A 10,413-nucleotide genomic window follows, 5' to 3' on the forward strand; every position below is an offset into this window, starting at 1 on the left:
TTTGCATTTATACTTTATATATTTAATGTCAATTATGCACTTTATTTTAATGTTTTATATTTATTCACACTTGTATAATTTTTATTTATTCTTTTTTCGTCTTTATTTATTTTCATGTCTGTCGAAACCATTTTTAAATCGAGTTTTGGAAAATGGGAATCGACTTCGAGAAAAACGAAAACGGGAGTCGCCACCAATCTTTTTAGGTGTGATTGGATCACCTTTAAAACATTTTGTTTTAAAATCATTAGTTTTGGTCTACGAAATAAAAAGAACAAGTTCGGGAGTCGGTTACGTACGAGGAAGGATTAGTACCCTCGTAACGCCCAAAAATTGGTACCTAATTAATTATCAAATGTCTTTAAGGTCGGAAATTTAAAAATTTTAAGATGCAATCCTCTTTAAAATATTTTGATTTTGAAAATTGGGGTTTACTTGTATCAAAATATTAACACTAGGTTAGCCTTTTTTGGAAATCCCTATCTCGAAACGACAAAATGCCACATCCAGTAAGTTAGGACACAATGCTTTGAAATTCCAAGATAGTTGCTCGTATTTTGAAAATCTTAAAAACTTAGAAGGGTATTTGACCATTCGAACTCAACGAGAAAAATTGCAACCCAATAAGTTAGGGCACTACTTTTCTTGAAGCTTCCAAACACCAAGCATTGCCTTTTTATTTTTGAAAACTTTGAAGTCTCGTTTTTAAAACCGATGCATGAAGGAGCATATTAACATAACATACGAGATAGCATGTTATAATAATAGGTAAATAAAAGCACAACAGCATAAATATCATACACTAATTAACATATAAGAAATAAAACATGACAAATTTTAAAAAAGAAAAATATACATAAAACGCGATATATATTTAAGAAGAATAGGTAAAAACCCATATGTAATTCAACATATATTTAAACATTTAAATGATGCATGATATACAATTTTGACACATATATATAAAAAAGAAATATGCATTTGAAAATAAATTATAAAAGTGTAAGATATTACATAACATATAAAATACCTAACATTGCAATAATATATTAATTCTAAAGTAAAAGCAAATATTGTATAATAATAAAAACATAAGTTTTAAAAATATATGTATAATATAAACAATTGATAAATAGAATGAGCCTATATAAAAAAATGTGATATTTAATAACAGATTTAAAATATAATGTATAATAAAATATATATTTATAAGAATAATAATTATATAAAAATATAAAAATTGGTATATAAAATATCAAATGTGTAAAAAAAATTATATTTATAATAAAATAACTATAATATATATAAGTATAAGTTTAGAATAATATGAAGTAAGTAATTAATGATGAAATATACGTATTATACAAATTATAATATTATAATATCTTCAAAATGCGTAATAATAGAATATGAGTAAAGTAATTATTAACATATAAATAAAGATACGTATATAATACAAGTTAAAACCTTTAATGATAATAATATATAGATAAAAAATATATAAAGGTATAAAATATAAAATAATTATAATTTATAATATGAAAGTGTATATATGTAAAAATAATATATAATAAATAATAATAATATGGAATAATATATTGTTAAAATGTAAAATAATATAATAGTATAAAGATATATAAACATTACGTGATAAAAATATACTATAATAAATAATAAGTAATGATATATGTTAAAATATATATTAATATAATAATAGAAAGATATAAAGTAATATAATATAATAAAATATAAGTAAATAATTATAAGATATATAATACGTATATTCATATTAAAATATAATAGTATATGTATAAAGTTAAAAATAAATAGATTATAAATAGATTAAAAGAGATAAAATGGACTAAATTGAACATAAATAAAAGTCAGTGGCTAATTTAATAAGAAAATAACTGAAATCAGATCTAATTGAAACGGCCATTAAAACCCTAGAGACTCATCAAGAAATTTTCCCTTGTCCGTAAACGGCATCGTTTTAAATCCAGGACTTAAAACAGTTACTACAAGGACTAAATTAAAACTGAAACAAAATATCAGGGCTAAAGCATAAGTAAAACAAAACAACATTGTAAACATAAAAAAGGTGGAGGGACTAATTGCGTAATTAACCCAATTCTCAAAAACATGCGATCCTCCCCGGGTAATCGGGTCAACGCGCGGATCCTAGGGCCTTAAAACGTCGTCGTTTTAAGCTTATCAGACTAAGCTAAAACGGGACCGTTTTGAAAGGGCTATATAAGCCAAACTTTAAGCTTAAAAATCATTTTTACACCGGTCTTTAAAAAAAAGGCCTAAAACGCTCTGCAGAGGGAAAGAGAGAGGTCCTCGGCTCTGGCCTCCGGCTACAGTGCAGTGCTTGCATACGCGCCTCACGCGCCGCCGTATGTGGTGTCTGAAGGTTCAAAACCTTCGTCCTTCCACAGGTAATCTCTTTTCTTTTAAACGTTACTGTTTTTTTTAAAACAAGAACGATTCATAAATTCGTAAAAGAGAAAAGAAAATAAAGTATGGAAAATAATCACCTTCTGAAATATTATTGCAAATGTTTGGTGTACAATGCTTTTTGTGGTGTGTTTTTCTCTATTTCTCTGTGTATTAGCGTGTACTTTTACAGATTTGAGAAAAGGCTTTATAGCCTTGATTTACTGCCTATTTTGGAAAGAAATCGAAAGATTTCTTTCCAAACTCTGTTCTAATCTATTTACTGCAATCTTGCTTTGATTTCTTTTCTTTTCTTGCAGGTAACCGCGAGAATCTCTATGATTCAAGGGCTGCTGGCATTGATGGAGGCCTGAAGTCTGGTGGTGAGGATTCGTGGTGACGGTGAGGCACTGATTACAGAGGCAGAGCCTTGAATGGTGGCCTCGATTCGGGAGCTGGACAGACGCTCCCTGAACCTTCTAGAATCAGTGGCGGCTCGAGGAGAAGGAGAGCTAGGGTTTCTAACCCTATTTGAAAGTCATTTGGGCCCCTACTATTTGGGCCTTCGGGTTTGGGTCTGCTGTAGGTTAAGTTTGGGTTTGTAAGCTATTTGGGTTAAGGTTGTAACTGGTATAGGGTAATAGGTCTAAGGTATTTGGGCTTAACGGGCCTTGGCTGTAAATGGACTGTGGACTGTTAAATAAATAAATATTTATTTATTTATCTATTTTCTTTTGCTTTATTCAAGCCCGATCAAGTTTGGGCTACTACAATGTCTATTTATATTTATGTTTTTTTTTGCACGTTCCCCTTCCATACATTTTAATATTATTTTTTTATGTTATTTTGATTCTTTTATTGTATTATGAATAAGGAGTATTATCGTTATTATTATCATCATCATGTCAATGTCTTATTTATTTCATTTATTTAAGTTTTCTTTTTATTATTGTCATTTTTGAAAGAGTTTTAATTTTTCATTAACTTTAGCCAATTTAATTAATTTTCCTATTTTATTACTATTCATTTTAAAAGAGGAAAGTTTGTCATTTTTTCATCCTATAAATGTTGACATGAAGTTAGTTAAGTAGGTGTTACATTTTAATGCAACCATAAGGTTTTTTACATTTGAGTTTAGGTTAGTCTTTAAGATCTTATCTACCATTTACCCTATAAAAATTATAAATAATATGTAGGATATTTTTTTAGGGTTTTAAACTAATTTTAAATATCGTATAGAATTCATCTTTAGAATCTTAAATTAATGTGTAAATATTTTTTAGAGCTTTGTTCAAGATTAAAACTAAAGATTTTTGTAGGTGAATTGTAAATCATTAGTAGGTCTTTCTAAGTATTTTATTCTAGAAACTTTTTAAGAAAGCTAATAAATGTTATTTAAGATGTATTATTTTAGGATTTTGACGAATTTAATCCTTAGATCAAGAATTTTAAAGTAAGATAAATCATAAACTCGGTATAAGACACTTTCGTAAGATCTTGATAGGTTCAACGTTATTAATTAAATCTTTTAAAAAATAATAATAATAAAAGCTCGAATAAGTTGTAGATGGATTTTAATATTTCTCTTACTTCATTGGTAATTTTTAAGTTTTTTTTTTTGAATTCTAAGATAGAACTAATTTTAGGAATTGAATGTATTTTACTAGAATTACTTAGGTATCCTTTAGGGTTCCCATTAAAAATAAAAATCTCTAATTTAAATTTTAAATTAGATAAGTTTGGTGAACACATCTTAATCGAGTTACAAGTAAACCGAAGGCATTTTCTTTAGAGTTTTTTATTTAAGATTTCCATATATAGGTTTTAGCCTAGATTAAGACATTAATATGCTTAAATAAAATTTTTTTAAAAAAATAGCTCCCAAGACCCCGTAGGACTATCCCCGGATAGGCGTTGTAGGGGTGCTATAACCTTACCCACACGTAACCGTACACCCAAACCCGAAATTTGGTGATGAAATCGAGTCTAGACTTTTAGGATTTTTCATAGTATTAATTCTAAACTTTTAGACGATAGGTGGCTAACCAACCTAACCCTATATGGTTAGTGGCAACTCTATGTTAATTTAGGTCCTCTATGTCTAACTTTGTTTACTAGGTCCTCGTATTCCTATGTAGGCAACCTTATGACAAATATTATGTTAAAATTGGATACAAGCAAACGAGCCGATAATGATTGGAAGTAATAATAGCCTGTCTCGTAGGTATGAAATTGTGACAAGAATCAATACAATTAAATATTTATGCACTCTCAACAAGATTGAGCAATTATGGTTTGGCTAAAACCCTAGTATTGAAACAGGGGGCTCCATCGATGGGTCTATCCATTCCCTAAAAGTGGATTGATTTTAAATGATTGAATAATATAATTACAATAAGGTGGACTTCACATCTAACTATTACAAGTATAACGAGAAAAGAGAATTAGTGTAATGGTATTGTAAGTATAGAGTAAGAAAAGACGCACGTATTAAATTTTAATTAAAAATGTACAGAATGTGTAGGTTGGTTCCAAGAGGAAGAACGTGCTCGTTTTTCTATGCCTACAGATCACATCACATCTTAAGGGTATACAAGTTTATTTTCACTTGTCTTGTATTAGAGTGGCTTAATATGACATATATATTGGTTAAGTTTTATTCTATACTAAGCTTATAAGTGTGATGGTGTTTTAATGGTACTTTTAATGCTTTCAAATAAAGTTTTGGTTCTAAATTGATTTTGTAACACCCCTCACCCGTATTCACTATCAGAACAGGGTTACGAGGTATTACCGATCAATACATATCATGTAATACCCCATACCCGTACCTGAGACCGGGATAGGATACGAGGCATTACCGAAATTTTCAGAATAATTTCAATTAATTTATATTATTTAGTATTCATTTTTATGTTTCATGTAACATCCTTTTCATATATTCAATTCAAAATATCATATAAAATACGATACAATACTTAAATTGTCATATTTACATGCTCATTCAGGGTATCCGAACCTACCTGACTAAATTACAGAAATACCAAGATTTAGGGGCATATTGGTAATTTACCATTTTCCCAAATTTCACCCAATCTTAAATTGATAATTTCATTCAATTTATTAATTTAGATAATAAAACAATTTATTCCCTTCAATTTAGTCATTTTTACATTTTTACAAAATTACCCCCTAAAGTTTTACTTTTATTCAATTTAGTCCATGAGCTTAAAACATGCAAATTAGCCATGCTAACTAAATATTCATATATATTTTTCCTCCTCCTCTCCATTCCACATCCTTAATGTATATAACATTCTTGTAAGTACGATTTCACAATTTACTTATTAATGCTCACATCAATCTGTTTACACGAGTCATAGTCACTCAATTATTTATAATTCGAGCTACAGAGCTCAAAATTAAGATCCGTAAATTTTCCCTAAAACTAGACTCACATATCGTTCCACCATAAAATTTTAAGAATTTTTGGTTTAGCCAATTAGTACAGTTTATTCATTTAATTTTCCCCTTTTTCGCTATCCAATAGTTATGACATCTCTTCACTAAAAATTAATTATATCACAGTACAAACCTCGGATAATGTTCCCATTGATTTCTATTGAAAATAGACTCATTAAGGATTCTAAGCATATACATTTGATACTCTAATTAATTTTCTCCAATTTTTGGTGATTTTCCAAAGTCAAAACAGGGGAACCCGAATTCATTCTAACATTGTCTCACAAAATTCATTATATCTCATAATTTACAAATCCATTGCTCAGACCGTTTCTTCTATGAAAAACTAAGCTTTAATTTCATATTTTATTCATCTTCTAATTCGATTTATAAAATTTATGGTGATTTTTCAAAATTAGTCTACTTCTGCTGTCCAATATTGTTTTAGTTCAAGATGTTTATTACCATTTTTCCTCTAAATTTCAAAGGTCATACAATTCAGTCCTTGCTCAATTAGCCCATCTATTAAGCTAATTTTTCTCAATTAACATTTTATTCCATCATTCTAAACTATTACACAATCTTTGAAAATCAGAATTTTAACACTAAACCTTAATTCACAACTTTTTCACAATTAGGTCCTAAAATCAATATCTATTGAAATTACTTGATAAAATCATCAAACAACAAAATCAAAGCTTCAAATTCCTTTTATTTCATCATAAACAGCTAACACTTATCAATGATAGCTTTTAATTTTGTTCATAAAATCAAAAACTAATGAATTAAACACTTGGACCTAATTGTAAAAGTCACAAAAACATAAAAATCTCAAAGAAAAGGGTAAGAATTGAACCCACATATGTCAGAGTATGAAAAACCAGCAGCTTTCAGACCTCCCATGGCGTTTTTGCTGAAGAAAAATGATGATATCTCTAGATTTTTCAAATTTGTCTTGTTTTATATGTTTAATTTGCAAAATTTCCCATTTTGCCCTTGTTTCTCCTTGTCTTTTTTGCTGATTTTCTTGCCCAACCGTCCAGCCCATACAATTTGGGTCCAATTGCCTTTTAAATCCCTCCTTTTTAATCACTTAAACTATTTAATCACAATTTAATAAATTTCGCACTATTTTCAATTTAGTCCTTTTTAATTAATTGACTAACCAAACGTTAAAATTTTCTAACGAAACTTTAATACTAACTTAATAACACTCCATAAATATTTATAAAAATATTTATGGCTCGGTTTATAAATCTGAGGTCTCGATACCTCGTTTTTAACCAAATTTACCTGATTAATTCTTTTAAAATCGTAAAATTCACTAATTAAAAATAATTATTTTAAGTTCGCGCTTGGCCTATAATTATTATTTGTTAAAATTTCTAAACTCACTCGTCGGATTTAGTGATCTCGAATCACTGTTTCCGACACCACTGAAAAATTTTGCTGTTACATATCATTTATCCAGCATATCCAATACATTTAAGCATTTATATTCAAATACCACTCAACACAATCACATTGTCCCTTATAAGGGCCTACAAGGCCTTAAAATACATTAGAAGTGGTTCGGGACTAAACCAATAACATACAAAAATTTTAGAAACTTAAAAAAATTTCAAACATATAAGGGTCACACGCCCGTGTGAATAGGCTTTGTGTCTTACACGGCTCCAAATACGCCCGTGTCTCAGGCCGTGTGAAAATAGGGCATGCATACTGACTTGGGTCACACGGCCAATCACAAACCCGTGTGTCTAGCCCGTGTGCCTTTCGAAATGGCCACACACGTCCATGTGCCAGGCAGTGTACTAGTGTCATGGACTTAGAGTTTTCACAAGTAATCCAAACGGCCTTAAGCGTTTCTTCACTAAAGAACGCCTAAGTCAGCCTATCTCGTAACAATTGAGGATTCAATAGAACTCCTCTAAAGAACCCACAAAGAACAACAGAAGAACGAAGTAAGAACAAACTTGAAAGACGAACAAAAGCCATAGAAAAATAAGGACACTTGAGAGAAAAGTTTGAGTGAATACTCTCAAATTTCTATTAATCACTGAATGAATTACAATAAGGGGGAGAGACCTCTATTTATAGTTGAGCCTTCCCAATATCAACGATACAAATCGAAATACATCAATGGCTAAGATTTAAAGCTATCAAGATATCAAATCTCTAAGATTACATAATTGTATCTTCTAAAGATTACATTAATGTCTAGGATCACATATCTTTAAAGATCTCCTTCCATATTTGTCAAGCATATCTTTGAAGATCACTTTCTATATTTTCCAAGTTCCGGAGATGGGCTTTCAATCTCTCCAAGCATTGGACCAGTCTATTGGGCCAAATGACCTCCCTCGAATGCAATGGATCGCACAAGTTTTTCATGGTTACAGGTTTCCATTCACAACCCATGACATTCTCCCCCACTTGTTCTAGCGACGCCCTCATCGCATCCCCCTCATGGAACTGATCTATCTTCACTTGGAACTGCCACAATGCCTCAGTCGATTCCCAACTTGTTTCGCTGTCGGGAAGTCCCTTCCATCGAACCAAGTATTCATGTTGCGACCGATAATACCTTCGTCTAACCACTCGATCTACCTCAATGTTTTCAACTTCACAGTCATAAGAGACCTTTACCCCCATTAGTGCTCGTTTAGACTCGCCTCGATTCGAATCCTCTTGATCCCTATGATATGGCTTAAGCATGCTTACATAGAACACTAGGTGGACCTTGAGCTTGGCTGGCAACTCAAGTTTGTAGGCCACCTTGCCTACTCTCTTCACAACTTTAAACGGGCCCTCATACCTTCGCACAAGCCTCTTGTGCAAGCCCATATATCGTAACATCAAGTGTAGTTTGGCAATGACTGAGTCACCCACCTGAAACTGCACATCCCTTCAATTCTGATTGGCCCACTTCTGGTTGCGCTTGCTTGGTTTGTGTAAACAAGCTCTAGCCAAGTCATTCTTCTCTTACCAATCCTTAGCAAATCGGTACGCCGTAGGATTTGGTCCTGTATAACGGATCGTAACAGCTTTGGGTGTGAGTGGCTATTGGCCTGTCACTATCTCGAACAAACTTTGATTCGTAGCCCCATTTCGCTGCAAGTTGTACGAAAATTGGGCCACATCCAGCAACTTTGGCCAATCCCTTTGTGTGGCATTCACATAGTGCCGAAGATATGTCTCCAACAATGCATTCACTTGTTCAGTTTGCCCATTTGTTTGTGGATGCATGCTTGTGGAAAATTTCAAGTCCAAGCCCATTAAATTGAACAATTCTATCCAGAACCAACCCGTAAATCGCCCATCTCGATCACTGATAGTAGATAATGGCACTCTCCAATATTTCACCACGTGGCTAAGAAATAAACGGGCTGCCTCCTCAGCGGGGCACTCCTTGGTAGCTGGAATAAACATCGCATACTTTGAAAACCTATCTACCACAACAAGAATATTTGCAAACCCATCAAACTTAGGCAAACCAACAATAAAATCCATGGAAACACTCTATCATGGTCTTTTCGGAATGGGAAAGGGTTGTGACAAGCCGACAGGACTCTTTAACTCGACTTTGTCTTGTTGGCATACTAGACAAGTCTTCAAATAGGTCTCCACATCTTCACTCATGTGAGGCCAATAATAGCGATCCTCTAAAAGGGCCAGTGTACGGTGCATCATAGATGGCCTACCTATTTTGAGTCAAGACATTCCTTCATGACTTCTTTGCGCAATTTCCTATAATAGGGCATATAGAGGTGATGCCCATGAATGTATAATAATTCCCCATCAAGCCAAAATCTCCTCGTTTTCCCCTCCTTGGCAAGCTCAGTCAAGCTTTTAACTGTGTGGTCATTGGACAATCCCTCTCGAATGCGCTCCAATAAGGACCCATCAGGCTGACTGATTGTTGCAAATTCCATATTTCTACTAAGTGCATCAGCCACAATGTTGGCACTCCCTGGCTTATATTCTATTGTGAAATCGAACTCCGCTAGAAAAACCTGCCAACAAACCTGTTTGAGAGACAACTTTTTCTGGGTTAGAAAATAACTGTTGGCAATGTTATCAGTAAGGACCACGAACCTGGAACCCAATAAATAATGCCTCCATGTGTGCAAGCAATGCACCACGGCGGTCATCTCATTTTCTTGGACTGTATATATCTGTTCTGTCTCATTAAGCTTTCGACTCTCGAAAGCAATTGGATGCCAATCTTGCATCAGTACTCCCTCAATAGCATAATTTGATGCATCCGTGCGTACCCCATAAGGCTTCAAGTAATTCGGCAATGCAAGTACGGGATCACTTGTTATTACTTACTTCAATTGATTAAAGGTCTTCTCAGATTGGGGGTTCCAATCCCATACCTTACCCTTTTTCAACATGTCCGTCAAGGGTGCGGTAATTCTAGAATAGCCCTCGATAAAGCATCGATAATTGTTTGCCAACCCAAGGAAAGATCTCAACTTTGTCACCTTAGTTGGGGCCTCCCACTCA

The 10,413-nt window shown here is 32.6% G+C and overlaps 1 long non-coding RNA gene across 1 annotated transcript; it reads left to right on the forward strand.

Annotated features, from left to right (window-relative positions):
- The first annotated feature begins 2,300 nt into the window (after positions 1-2,300).
- On the forward strand, positions 2,301-3,181 carry LOC121203784 (uncharacterized). Its single transcript, XR_005898722.1, has 2 exons — positions 2,301-2,441; positions 2,760-3,181. It is a non-coding gene; the product is annotated as an uncharacterized lncRNA (long non-coding RNA).
- Positions 3,182-10,413: the final 7,232 nt, after the last annotated feature.

The sequence above is a fragment of the Gossypium hirsutum genome, chromosome A07 (assembly GCF_007990345.1).
Source record: "Gossypium hirsutum isolate 1008001.06 chromosome A07, Gossypium_hirsutum_v2.1, whole genome shotgun sequence".
NCBI classification, from domain to species: Eukaryota; Viridiplantae; Streptophyta; class Magnoliopsida; order Malvales; family Malvaceae; genus Gossypium; species Gossypium hirsutum.